The 14,363-nt window shown below is 45.0% G+C and overlaps 2 protein-coding genes across 2 annotated transcripts in view; both read left to right on the top strand.

Annotated features, from left to right (window-relative positions):
• LOC143766933 (uncharacterized) overlaps nt 1-14,363 on the top strand; it is a 143,156-nt gene that overhangs the window by 77,496 nt on the left and 51,297 nt on the right. The window lies entirely within an intron of this gene.
• The window catches only part of LOC143766935 (gastrula zinc finger protein XlCGF66.1-like), a 193,120-nt gene continuing 189,005 nt past the window's right edge, over nt 10,249-14,363 (top strand). Inside the window, exon 1 of the mRNA XM_077254943.1 lies at nt 10,249-10,282. The gene's annotated coding sequence lies outside the window, so the exon portion shown is untranslated. The remainder of the gene's footprint in view (nt 10,283-14,363) is intronic.

The raw sequence follows: 14,363 nt of genomic DNA, 5'->3' as shown, positions 1-14,363 counted from the left end.
GTCCTCTGCCGCTGTGGAGGCCTTTCGGGAACTTAAGCACCGCTTTTCGTCTGCTCCTGTGTTGCGCCAGCCTGATGTCTCTCTCCCCTTTCAGGTTGAGGTCGATGCTTCCGAGATCGGAGCGGGGGCGGTTTTGTCGCAGAAAAGTTCCGATTGCTCAGTGAGGAGACCTTGTGCGTTCTTTTCTCGAAAATTTTCTGCCGCCGAAAGAAATTATGATGTCGGTAATCGGGAGCTTTTGGCCATGAAGTGGGCATTTGAGGAGTGGCGTCATTGGCTTGAGGGTGCTAGACATCAGGTGGTGGTTTTGACTGATCACAAGAATCTGATTTATCTTGAGTCTGCCAGGCGCCTGAATCCTAGACAGGCGCGCTGGTCGTTGTTTTTCTCTCGGTTTAATTTTGTGGTCTCATATCTACCAGGTTCTAAGAATGTGAAGGCAGATGCCCTTTCTAGGAGTTTTGAGCCTGATTCCCCTGGTGATTCGGAACCTACAGGTATCCTTAAGGATGGGGTGATATTATCCGCTATTTCCCCAGATCTGCGACGTGCTTTGCAAGAGTTTCAGGCGGATAGACCTGATCGCTGTCCACCTGGTAGACTGTTTGTTCCTGATGATTGGACCAGTAGAGTCATCTCGGAGGTTCATTCTTCTGCGCTGGCGGGTCATCCTGGAATTTTTGGTACCAGGGATTTGGTGGCTAGATCCTTCTGGTGGCCATCTCTGTCTCGAGATGTGCGTGTTTTTGTGCAGTCTTGTGATGTGTGTGCTCGGGCCAAGCCTTGTTGTTCTAGGGCTAGCGGGTTGTTGTTGCCCTTGCCTATTCCGAAGAGGCCTTGGACGCACATCTCGATGGACTTTATTTCTGATCTTCCTGTCTCTCAGAGGATGTCTGTTATCTGGGTGGTGTGTGACCGTTTTTCTAAGATGGTTCATTTGGTGCCATTGCCGAAGTTGCCTTCCTCGTCTGAGTTGGTTCCTTTGTTTTTTCAAAATGTGGTTCGCTTGCATGGTATTCCTGAAAATATCGTTTCTGATAGGGGTACCCAGTTCGTTTCTAGATTTTGGCGGGCATTCTGTGCCAGGTTGGGCATTGATTTGTCTTTTTCGTCTGCCTTCCATCCTCAGACTAATGGCCAGACGGAGCGAACTAATCAGACTTTGGAGACGTATTTGAGGTGTTTTGTGTCTGCGGATCAGGATGATTGGGTTGCCTTTTTGCCGTTGGCGGAGTTTGCTCTTAATAATCGGGCTAGTTCGGCCACTTTGGTTTCCCCTTTCTTTTGCAATTCGGGGTTTCATCCCCGTTTTTCTTCTGGTCAGGCGGAGTCTTCGGATTGTCCTGGAGTAGATGCTGTGGTGGATCGGTTGTATCGGATTTGGGAACAAGTGGTGGACAGTTTGAATTTGTCCCAGGAGAGGACTCAGCGGTTTGCTAACCGCCAGCGTCGGGTTGGTCCTCGCCTTCGTGTTGGGGACTTGGTGTGGTTGTCTTCCCGTTTTGTCCCAATGAGGGTTTCTTCTCCTAAGTTTAAGCCTCGGTTCATCGGTCCCTATAGGATTTTGGAGATTATTAACCCTGTTTCCTTTCGTTTGGACCTCCCGGCATCTTTCGCTATCCATAATGTGTTCCATCGGTCGTTGTTGCGGAGATACGAGGTGCCGGTGGTTCCTTCTGCTGAGCCTCCTGCTCCTGTGCTGGTTGAGTATTGGAGTACGTTATAGAGAAGATCTTGGACTCCCGTATTTCCAGGCGGAGACTCCAGTATCTGGTTAAATGGAAGGGCTATGGTCAGGAAGATAATTCTTGGGTAACTGCCTCTGATGTTCATGCCTCGGATTTGGTTCGTGCCTTTCATAGGGCTCATCCAGGTCGCCCTGGCGGTTCTTGTGAGGGTTCGGTGCCCCCTCCTTAAGGGGGGGTACTGTTGTGATCCGCTTTTTGGGCTCCTCTAGTGGTGGCTGGTGGTACTGGAGACTTGTGTGTTCTTTTCTGCCTCAGCTCACCTGCTTCCATCAGTTTTGGGAGTTCCCTATTTAGCTTTGCTCTCCAGTCACTTCCTTGCCGGTCATCATTGTAACCTGAGTCTTTCAGTTGCATGTTCCTGCTACCAGTCTGCTGATCAGCTAAGTGGACTCTTGTCCTTTTTGTTTTGTATTTTTGTCCAGTTTACAGTTTGTCTTTTCCTGTTACTGGAAGCTCTTGTGGACTGAAATTGCCACTCCTGTGTCATGAGTTGACACAGGAGTCTTAAAGTAATTTCAGGATGGGTTTTTGAAAGGGTTTTTCAGCTGACCGTGAAGTCCTCTTTTGTATCCTTCCTCTATCTAGTAAGTGGACCTCGCTTTGCTAAATCTACCTTCATACTGTGTATGTCTTTTCCTCTGAACTCACCGTTAATATATGTGGGAGCTACTATCATCTTTGGGGAATTTCACTAGAGGTAAACCAGGTCTGTTCCTTCCTCTTCCAGGCGTAGTTAGTTCTCCAGCTGGCGCATGGCATCTAGGCAGCCGTAGGAATGCTTCCTGGCTACTGTTAGTTGTGTGGTAGATTTAGGTCACGGTCAGCTTGAGTTTCCATCACCCGAGGGCTAGTCTGTTATTTTGTGTTTCTGATGTTCCCATGCCATTGGGGAATCATGACAACAAACCATACAACTGTCGCACAATAAATTCCTCCAGCTCTCCAAACACCAGCTCCTCACTACTCCAGGTCTATCTAGCAAGTGCTATCTCAGACAAAGGTCTGACCAGAAGGCCTAGCTTTTATAGGAGAGAGGAATGGCTAACCGAGCACAGCTGAAAGCAGGAATTTCCACATGGCCTATTAACCCTTGTCTGTAATAATTATAGGGGATGACTCTTTGCGTGGAACAAGACAACTACAGGACACAGTTTTATAAGTGGTAAAGTCTATATTATAACACGGTGATTCAAACAGGTGCAGAGAGAAACTCAAGTCCACAACAGTTGGTGCAAATAATAAACGCAGCTTAGCAGTCTATAGGAAATTTCAGAGGAAAATGCAATCAAGCAGAAAGTCTATGAAGTTCAGTTATACTTGGGGATACTTGACACGAATAAATCCTTGACTTAGTCCAGATTTTCGAGGCCTGATTGTATTTTGCAATATGTGGATGATATGATATCCTGTTGTCTACTGATGATAAAGAATCACATGTTTCTCTTCTGACAGAATTGTTTGAGCTGCTGCAGGATGCAGGTTTGAAATTGAACACCAAAAAGGTCAAATTGATACAGACTGAGGTCAGGTTTTTGAGAGTGTTGTTGAGTTCAGGAAAAGACAGCCACTGCAGGAAAGAATACAAGCAATTGCTTCTCTACTGATTCCAACGTCACACAAGGCATTGCGACATTTTTTGGGTCTTATAAACTTTTCAAGGGACTTCATTGAGAATTTTGCAGACAAGGCCAGGCCTTTGTATTATCTTTTAAAAGGTGAAAATAGTGATTACTTTGGTCCTTGGGGTGATGAACAACAAACCTCATTTGAACAATTGAAAATGAATTTACAAAATGCACCTGCTTTGTCCACAGTAGATCCTTCGGCTCCATTTGCTTTGCAAGTACACACATCAGAGACGTCTGTGTCTGCTGTGCTGCTTCAGTTGCAAGGAGAAGAGTGGAGAATTTTGGGCTATTTTTCTAAGCTTCTCTCACCTGTTGAAAGAGGGTTTGATACATGTGCAATATTAACAACTAGCACACTCCAATAGTTGTGATGCAAAGGGGGGTTTGTTTAATATACATACAATAGTCACAAACATTTCGGTCTGCAATGGACCTTCGTCAGTGTGATAGAAAAGTAGCGAAAATGGTATAAATGACGGAACCCCAGTAGAGATTAATTAATTAATTTGCATCAAAATTGTAGTGAGTTAATATATATATATATATATATATATATATATACTGTATATATATATATATACTAGATGGTGGCCCGATTCTAACGCATCGGGTATTCTAGAATATGTATGCGTAGTGTATAGCACAGCCCACGCAGTGCATTGCGCAGCCCATGCAGTACATTGCGCAGCCCACGCAGTACATTGCGCAGCCCACGTAGTACATTGCGCAGCTCACGTAGTATATTGCGCAGCCCACGTAGTATATTGCGCAGCCTACGTTGTATATTGCGCTGCCCACGTTGTATATTGCGCTGCCCACGTAGTATATTGCGCAGCCCACGTTGTATATTGCGCAGCCCACGTAGTATATTGCGCAGGCCACGTAGTATATTGCGCAGCCCATGTAGTGTATTGCGGAGCCCACGTAGTACATTGCGCAGCCCAAGTTGTACATTGCGCAGCCCACGTTGTATATCGCGCAGCCCACGTAGTATATTGCACAGCCCACGTTGTATATTGCGCAGCCCACATAGTATATTGCACAGCCCACGTTGTATATTGCACAGCCCACGTAGTATATTGCACAGGCCACGTTGTATATTGCGCAGCCCACATTGTATACTGCGCAGCCCGCGTTGTATATCGCGCAGCCCGCGTTGTATATCGCGCAGCCCATGTTGTATATTGTAAAAAAAGAATTAAAATAAAAAAGTTATATACTCACCTTCTGTTGACGCCTGGATCCAGGAAGAGGTTACCGAGGCTTGGGATCCACCGAAGCTCCGCCGAGCCGCTGGTGCCGGCCGCCTTCTTCCTTTCCCAGGATGCATTGCGAAATTACCCAGATGACTTAGCGGTCTCGTGAGACCGCTAAGTCTTCTGGGTAATTTCGCAATACATCGCCGGGAATGGAAGATGGCGGCCGGCGCGAGCAGCTCGGCGTACTACAGAGGGTGAGTATAGCAGGTTTTTGTTTTTTTATTATTTTTAACATTACATTTTTTTACTATTGATGCCGCATAAGCTGCATCAATAGTAAAAAAAATTGGGGACACGCAGGGTTAATAGCAGCGGTTCCGGAGTGCGGTACCCGCAGCATAACGCGGTCCGTACCGCCCGCATTAACCCTGTGTGAGCAGTGACCGGACAGCGTATGCGGGCTCCGGCAGTGAGTGCGGGGAGTAAGGAGTGGCCATTTTCTTCCGGACTGTGCGCGTCACTGATTGGTCGTGACAATGGTCGTGGGTGTTTTGCCACGACCAATTAGCGACTAAGGGCAGTGTTAAGGTACCTTCACACTTAACAATATCGTTGCAACGTCACGCTTTTTGTGACGTAGCAACGATCCCGCTAACGATCTCGTTATAGTGTGACAGCGACCAACGATCAGGCCCCTGCTGGGAGATCGTTGGTCGTAGGGAATGATCAGGACCTTTATTTGGTCGCTGATCACCCGCTGTCATCGCTGGATCGGCGTGTGTGATGCTGATCCAGCGATGTGTTCACTTGTAACCAGGGTAAATATAGGGTTACTAAGCGCAGGGCCGCACTTAGTAACCCGATATTTACCCTGGTTACCATTGTAAAAGTTAAAAAAACACTACATACTCACATTCCGATGTCTGTCACGTCCCCCGCCGTCAGCTTCCCGCACTGACTGTGTCAGCGCCGGCCGTAAAGCAGAGCACAGCGGTGACGTCACCGCTGTTACTGCCGGCGCTGACACAGTCAGTGCAGGGAAGCTCTCGGCAGCAGCTCCCTGTGGATGCCGGCGGGGGACGTGACAGACATTGGAATGTGAGTATATAGTGTTTTGGTTTTTTTAACTTTTACAATGGTAACCAGGGTAAATATCGGGTTACTAAGCGCGGCCCTGCGCTTAGTAACCCGATATTTACCCTGGTTACCCGGGGACTTCGGCATCGTTGAAGACAGTTTCAACAATGCCGAAGTCGTTCCCCTGATCGTTGGCCGCTGGAGAGAGCTGTCTGTGTGACAGCTCCCCAGCGACCACACAACGACTTACCAACGATCACGGTCAGGTCGTATCGCTGGTCGTGATTGTTGGTAAGTCGTTTAGTGTATCGGTACCTTAGGAAGGTATTTTGGGGGGATTAGGAACAGTAGGAAGTCTAATTAACACTATGGACATACATACTCTTACATCAGATCTGGAAAATATTGGAGGTAAAGGGGTAAAGATTCAGAAAAGTTTGAATCAAGTCCTTGAGAAGATGGTTTTGAACACTGCTGCTGTATTGGGGTCTTCTGTATCACATCTACAAGATGCTACTTTAGCTTTAATAGAAAGTGAACAGGAATCTCAAGTGGCCAAAACATGTCTAGAAATTCAGATTGAATATTCCACCAATCTGAAAATGATTGCACAAGCTTTACAAAGTGGAATTACACCTTTAGGACTAAGGAGAAATTTGCCTACAGAATATAATTTTGCGTTAAATCCTACAGATTTGTGGGTAAATAAGTGGTTAGGATGTGACCAGGATATTTGTGTAGGAACATCACTGATTCCAGTGTCGGGAAGAGAAGAAACCCTGGTTCCTATAACTGTTCTGGGAATTCCTGTTAGTCACACACAATTGCTATATTAGCAATTACAGGACACAGATTTTACATTTGACGGAACAAACACTGAACAATTAGACATTTCCTCATGCTTAACCCCTTCACCCCTGAAGCTTTTTCCATTTTTCCGTGTTCGTTTTTCACTCCCCTCATTCCCAGAGCCATAACTTTTTTATTTTTCCGTCAATTTGGCCATGTAAGGGCTTATTTTTTGTGGGACAAGTTGTACTTTTGAACGACACCATTGGTTTTACCATGTCGTGTACTAGAAAACGGGAAAAAAATTCCAAGTGCAGTGAAATTGCAAAAAAAGTGCAATCCCACATTTGTTTTTTGTTTGGCTTTTTTGCTAGGTTCACTAAATGCTAAAACTGACCTGCCATTATGTTTCTACAGGTCATTACGAGTTCATAGACACCTAACATGACTAGGTGAAAAATAACCTAAGTGGTGAAAAAAAATTCCAAACTTTGCAAAAAAAAAAAAAAAAAGCTCCATTTTCCGATACTCATAGCGTCTCCATTTTTCATGATCTGGGGTCAGGTGAAGGCTTATGTTTTGCGTGCCGAGCTGGCGTTTTTAATGATACCATTTCGGTGCAGATACGTTCTTTTGATCGCCCGTTATTGTATTTTAATGCAATGTCGTAGTGACCAAAAAAACGTAATTCTGGCGTTTCGAATTTTTTTCTCGTTACGCCGTTTAGCGATCAGGTTAATGCTTTTTTTTTATTGATCGGGCGATTCTGAACGCGGCGATACCAAATATGTGTAGGTTTGATTTTTTTTTTTATTGATTTATTTTGATTGGGGCGAAAGGGGGGTGATTTAATCTTTTATATATATATATTTTTTTCACTTTTTTTCACTTTTTTTTTTTTTACTTTTGCCGTGCTTCAATAGCCTTCATGGGAGACTAGAAGCAGGCACAGCATGATCGCCTCTGCTACATAGCCACAATCTGCTGTTCGCTGCTATGTAGTAGAAAATCAGGAGTGCTGTGAGCGCCGACCACAGGGTGGCGCTCACAGCTACCGGTGATCAGTAACCATAGAGGACTCAAGGACCTCTATGGTTACAATGGAGAAGCATCGCTGACCTCTGATTATGTGTCGGGGGTCGGCGATGCGCTCATTTCCGGCCGGATGCGGTAGTTAAATGCCGCTGTCTGCGTTTGACAGTGGTATTTGACTAGTTAATAGCGGCGGGTGAATCGCGATTTCACCCGCCGCTATTGCGGGCACATGTCAGCTGTTCAAAACAGCTGACATGTCCCGGCTCTGATGCGGGCTCACCGCCGGAGCCCGCATCAAAGCAGGGGAGCTGACCTCGGACGTACTATCCTGTCCGAGGTCAGTAAGGGGTTAAATTTTGTCTCTAAGGTAATGTGTCTACCTGGACAGGATAAAGTCCTTTATCATTCATGTTTCCATAATCATACCTCATGTCCTGCCAGAGTGGAGAATGGACACACGATCCAGGACTCGGTGACACCAGTAAGCGCTAATAAGGTTTGTTTCCAAGTTATGGCAGAAAGAGAAGTTGTTTCCGCATTCTCCATCCTGTGTACACGCTGAAAGTCTGACAATAGGTTTATATTGTATTGGGGGAAATGTGAAAACTCTCAAAGAAGGAAGGAAGTGTTAATATAACATCAATAGGCTCAAGAAATCTAAAAATCCTTCCGATACAGTTCAATTTGTCCCAAATAAATACTTTTCCTTGGGATATGTGGACAAATGAGATAAAAGACAAGGGTTTGTTACATTTATTAACAAAACAATGAAAAGAAGCTGAAATTGTATCCAGACATGAGCAAGGGAATGTAACTGATACTGAACATGAGTGGACGAGTATGTCCGGCTCATCTTGGGGGAGAAATGTAGGGAAATCAGTAACTAGTTGGTCACAGTCTTCAGCAGGAGACGGATTATCTAATCCGATTGTTATTATATTCATTGTGGTTCTGCTCTGTATAATGTATCAGATAGTTATTATGTGTAAAATTAACAACATTTATAAAAAGATAAAGACAGAAATGAAAAAGGAAGATGATATTCTGAGAGAAATGTTAAAAAGGAAAATATAATTCTCTAATCTAATTTTAGTCTTCGATATTCAGCTGACGTTCAGGACAGATGTTTATAGAAGGTTTTCAGAATAAAGAATGAATGTGATACGAATGGTGAGAGAGAGAGTTTAGGGTTAATTATGATATTTCTCAAATCATAATCAGGGGGAATGTAAAATCTTATAACAATAAAATATTATTATTGATCACTTACCGTATATACAGAGTACAATTAATGAGCCGGAGCTCTAGGTAGTGTGTGGTAGTGAGTTATTCTGGGGTCTCGGCTTACATCTGTTCTCTGTATGTCAGAGCTACAGGACACTTGTCAAGTTGAGGCTATAAGTGGACGACTAAAGTTACTTGTAACTAACAAACAATATATATATTTAGGGAATATGGAATGAGGTAATGTACAGAACCATTCGGCATATTCTGGAAGCTGCTAGGTTCTGCTAATATGGTACGAGCTATGGACATAGCGGTAGATCACCATATGTGGTTAGGAGGTAGGAAAATAGTAACCAATGTAAGTCTATGGGTCAAAATCGTATGTAAGGAAGACCCAGCTCCAGTATGGGCCAGATCTCTCATTTCTGGGGAATCTCCACATGGACGACCACCTCATACCACAAGACCATGTGGAAGATCAATGCTTGCTTTCTCTTTATAATCTAATACTTCATTTTCTGTGCTATGAACTTATAATTTACTTTTTCTTCATTTTTGGAATCACTTTTTGAATGGACATTAACCAAGATTTGTTTTATCCACACAATTCAATTTTGCTTTTCTTCTCTATCCTCACTGGATTAGACTTGAAAAAGTAAGGAAGAGTTATTGTTTCTAACAGTGAAAAACCCCGAATCATGTTCTCTGGGGTCTCGGCTACCCCCGGCAACCGAGACCCCAGAGAAAATCCGACTCTGGGGGGCGCTATTCACTTTTTCCACAGCGCCGTTAATTAACCCTTAGCTGCTGCCGTTAAAAGGCGTATCGGCGGTCATTAAGGGGTTAAATCTTCATAAATAAACGACATACATATTCTAGAATACCCGATGCGTTAGAAGTGGGCCGCCATCTAGTGATATAAATATATATATACCTATTCTATGTGTATCTATCTATTCTATTGTAACCTGTCAGTGCGATTTTACTGGACACCGCACTGAATTACCGGCTTTTCTAAGGACATTCTCGTCCGAGAATCGCAGCAATCTGCAGCATGTTGGGAGTTTATCTCAGTCCGATTTTGGCTGAAAAAAACTTGCAAATGAGCCGTCACCTATTGAGTAACATTGGTCCCAGTGCAGTCCGATTTTATTATCAGATTGCACTCGTCCGTTTCTCACACAAATGAGTATGAGCCCTTAGCCGGACACTGGAAGGGGGTAAATAAGCGAGATTTCGGCATTTTAGCCCCTGGTGTGGAGGCGATAGCACAATCATATGCCGCCATACACTAGACGTCCGGTAACCGGTGATAATCCCCTCATGTGTGGGGTCTATTTGTCTCCAGAGAAATCACACGTTACATTCCACACAGAACATTGTGTAGAAAAGGCGGCGCGAGGTGATTGTGCCAGTAGTGAGGGCGAATAATGGCGGGAATGTCACTGACTGAGGAGAAGTCTCCATGTAGCGTCTTCACTGCGGATCACGTGACCCCTGACTCCTCCCCTGTGACCTCATCACAGGTCCTGTGCGCACAGAGCAGCCATATCTGTGGAGTGCGGCTCTGCAGGTGGAGGTATGTGGAGAGTCCCCATTACTGAGCGCAGCCGGGGACATTAACCCCTTCTGCACGGAGGAGACTCTTTATAAGAACCATAACGTTGTTGTTCTGTTTCCTGTAATAGATACATACGAGCCAACTATGGAGGACAGGAAGTGAGGAGCGGAGTGTTCTCCTAGTACAGGGCCCCTTTCTTGGCCCCACACAGTGTAATGCCCCCATTATGCCCTGTAAGCAGGTTCTGCCCCACACCCAGCTGCCTCGGGCACTTTACCAGGAGCTGGTACCTCAGATTCTTCCCCGCACCCCTTTCCTTTGTTGGCGCCAAATCTGTTCTGCCTTTGGGGCTCCGGCCTTTATAATCTCAGTAACTGCGCCATCAAGGTCTCCTGACCAGGTGCACCCTCTAGACTCTTCCCTCCGGAAACCCTCCCTCTTCCCACTGGTGTCACATGGTCCCGTCTGGACGGCAGATAGCAGTCTGTACAAATGCAGCACAGCCCTGAGGAGTCTTTTTTACGACTCTGCTTATTACACCCCTTATGTAATATATATGATGGCGCTCACACAGTATAATGTTCTCATAGTACCGCCATACCCCCACACACAGTTTAATGTTCTCATAGTACCTCCATACCCCCACACAGTATAATGTTCTCATAGTATCGCCATACCCCCACACACAGTATAATGTTCTCATAGTACCGCCATACCCCCACACAGTATAATGTTCTCATAGTACCGCCATACCCCCACACACAGTGTAATGTTCTCATAGTACCGCCATACCCCCCACACACAGTATAATGTTATCATAGTACCGCCATACCCCCACACACAGTATAATGTTCTCATAGTACCGCCATACCCCCACACACAGTTTAATGTTCTCATAGTACCTCCATACCCCCACACAGTATAATGTTCTCATAGTATCGCCATACCCCCACACACAGTATAATGTTCTCATAGTACCGCCATACCCCCACACAGTATAATGTTCTCATAGTACCGCCATACCCCCACACACAGTGTAATGTTCTCATAGTACCGCCATACCCCCCACACACAGTATAATGTTATCATAGTACCGCCATACTCCGACACACAGTATAATGTTCCTACAGTACCACCATACCCCCACACAGAGTATAATGTTCTCATAGTACCGCCATACCCCCACACACAGTGTAATGTTCTCATAGTACTGCCATACCCCCACACAGTATAATGTTCTCACAGTGCCGCCATACCCCCACACAGTATAATGTTCCTACAGTACCGCCATACCTCCACACACAGTATAATGTTCTCATAGCACCGCCATACCTCCACACACAGTATAATGTTCTCATAGCACCGCCATACCTCCACACACAGTATAATGTTCTCATAGCACCGCCATACCTCCACACACAGTATAATGTTCTCATAGCACCGCCATACCCCCACACTCACTATAATGTTCTCATAGTATCGCCATACTCCCACACAGTATAATGTTCCTACAGTACCTCCATCCCACCGCACACAGTATAATGTTCTCATAGTACCGCCATACCCCCACACAGTATAATGTTCTCATAGTACCACCATACCCCCACACACAGTATAATGTTCTCATAGTACTGCCATACCCCCACACACAGTATAATGTTCCTACAGTACCGCCATTCCCCCACACATAGTATAATGTTCTCATAGTACCGCCATACCCTCACACACAGTATAATGTTCTCATAGTACCTCCATCCCACTACACACAGTATAATGTTCTCATAGTACCGCCATACCCCCCCACACAGTATAATGTTCTCATAGTACCGCCATACCCCCACACACAGTATAATGTTCTCATATTACCACCATACCCCCACACACACAGTATAATGTTCTCATATTACCACCATACCCCCACACACAGTATAATGTTCTCATAGTACCTCCATCCCACTACACACAGTATAATGTTCTCATACTACCGCCATACCCCCACACAGTATAATGTTCCTACAGTACCGCCATACCCCCACACACAGTATAATGTTCCTACAGTACTTCCATCCCACCACACACAGTATAATGTTCTCACAATACCGCTATACCCCCACATACAGTATAAAGTTCCCACAATAGTGGCTTCCCACAGACACAGGATATTGTTTCCACAGGACTGGCATCCCCCTCACAGTATAATGTCCCCACAGTACTGCCATCCCCCCACTTTCTAATGTTCCCACAATACTGCCCACTACATGCTCAATATGGTACCATCCACCTCACTGACTACCTCCGACCACCGACAGTTAATTAATAAATACTCACTTATCCTCATTCTTGGTGCAAATACTAATGAACCCAGGATCTATGAGATATTTACCATACGATAGGTGGATAGGCAGGAGTGTATCATCCAAAACAATAGCCCACTTGGTTGCTATGATGCCTATGAATTGACAGGTCTCAGTGGGGTGTGGTATTGGTCACCCTCTCCTTCCCATCATCACAATTTCAGCTAAAGGGCAAGTAGGAAGCGAGAGAGGTTAAGTGCCAGAATTAGTGCATCTTAGAGATGTCCCTTTTCCGCGCGGCTGAGAGCTGATATTTTTAGCCTGGGGGCACAGTATTTATGGCCCCTTCCTAGGCTATTAATATCAACCTGCAACTGTCTGCATAGCTTTGCTGGTTATTAAATATAGGGGCAAACTACGTCACTTTTTTAGGAGAGTCCCCCATTTTTATAGCCACTAAAGGCTAAGTATACAGTTGTGAGCTGATATTACTAGCCAGGGAAGCTCCATGGGTATTACCCCCTTTCCTAGGCTATAAACAAACTTGTGTGTGTGAATCAGAGCTGAGATCTAATGTGATAGAAGATTCCAGTGAGGGGAAGACGGGAAACCTTCATATAGACGGCCGGTGGGGATGGAGTCAGTGACCGACTCTGGCCACATATGTCTCTAGAGCCGTAGTAGAAGATGAAGATGTCGTCCTCATCATGAAGTAGTTATTTCTCATGTCACGTGTAATGAATATCTCCTGCAGTATTGCTAATGCCGATTCCAGGGTCGGTAAATGAGACGAGAATTAGCGTTATGGAAGATGAGTCTATGAGAAACGTATTCAGCTGCCGACTCCGAGGAAGAAACTGCTTGTTGTCTGTGGCCTAAATATATAGGATTTATTAGTAGATGTAAAGAAGGAAACTAAATACTGTAAAATAATTAATCTCCTCATATGTTTCCCTTATTATCTCCAGTAATTGTATTATTACACAGGATTCTTATGATGTTACATCGGCTCATCTTCTCATTCAGGTCTCTACAATATCGGATCCTCTCAGTGAAGATCTTCTACAAAAGAGAATTTCCTGATTTACCCATCAAAGATGGATATGGACAGAGACAAGATGGCGGAGAGGATATTACACCTCACCCTAGAGATCCTCTTCCGGCTTACTGGAGAGGTGAGAGATTCTGATGACGTCACATTACATCATTCTTATCTATGGGAATAACAGATGGACAGAACTGGAGAGGTGAGGACTCTGGAAATGTCTGTAGTGAGATTTATTAATGTGTCTCTCCATTACCAGGATTACACAGTGGTGAAGAAGACCTCTAGTGAGCGCTGTCAGGACCCTGTGTCTGAGGGATGGGGAAGACCCCTGAGCCCAATCACGGGGCCTCCACCTCACCCCCTGATCCATGAGGACATCAATGACCAGAAGATCCTAGAACTCATCTACAAGATGATTGAGCTGCTGACTGGAGAGGTGACACTGCTGGGAATGCTGGGACATTATACAGTAACACTATGAAGGGATCGGGGGATGACGGTATCATTGTATGTGTCAGGTTCCTATAAGGTGCCAGGATGTCGCTGTCTATTTCTCCATGGAGGAGTGGGAGTATTTAGAAGGACACAGAGATCTGTACAAGAACGTCATAATGGAGGTTCCCCAGCCCCTCACATCTCCAGGTAATAGACAGGACTAAATACACACGGCCTATAATTATCTGTATGTAAGGAATGAATTCAGACCCTGTATGTGTTTCCTCCAGATCTATCCAGTAAGAGGACAACACCAGAGAGA

The sequence above is a fragment of the Ranitomeya variabilis genome, chromosome 4, assembly GCF_051348905.1.
Source record: "Ranitomeya variabilis isolate aRanVar5 chromosome 4, aRanVar5.hap1, whole genome shotgun sequence".
NCBI classification, from domain to species: Eukaryota; Metazoa; Chordata; class Amphibia; order Anura; family Dendrobatidae; genus Ranitomeya; species Ranitomeya variabilis.
Note: the sequence above shows the minus strand (reverse complement) of the source record. Positions and strands in the feature narration are given on the sequence as shown.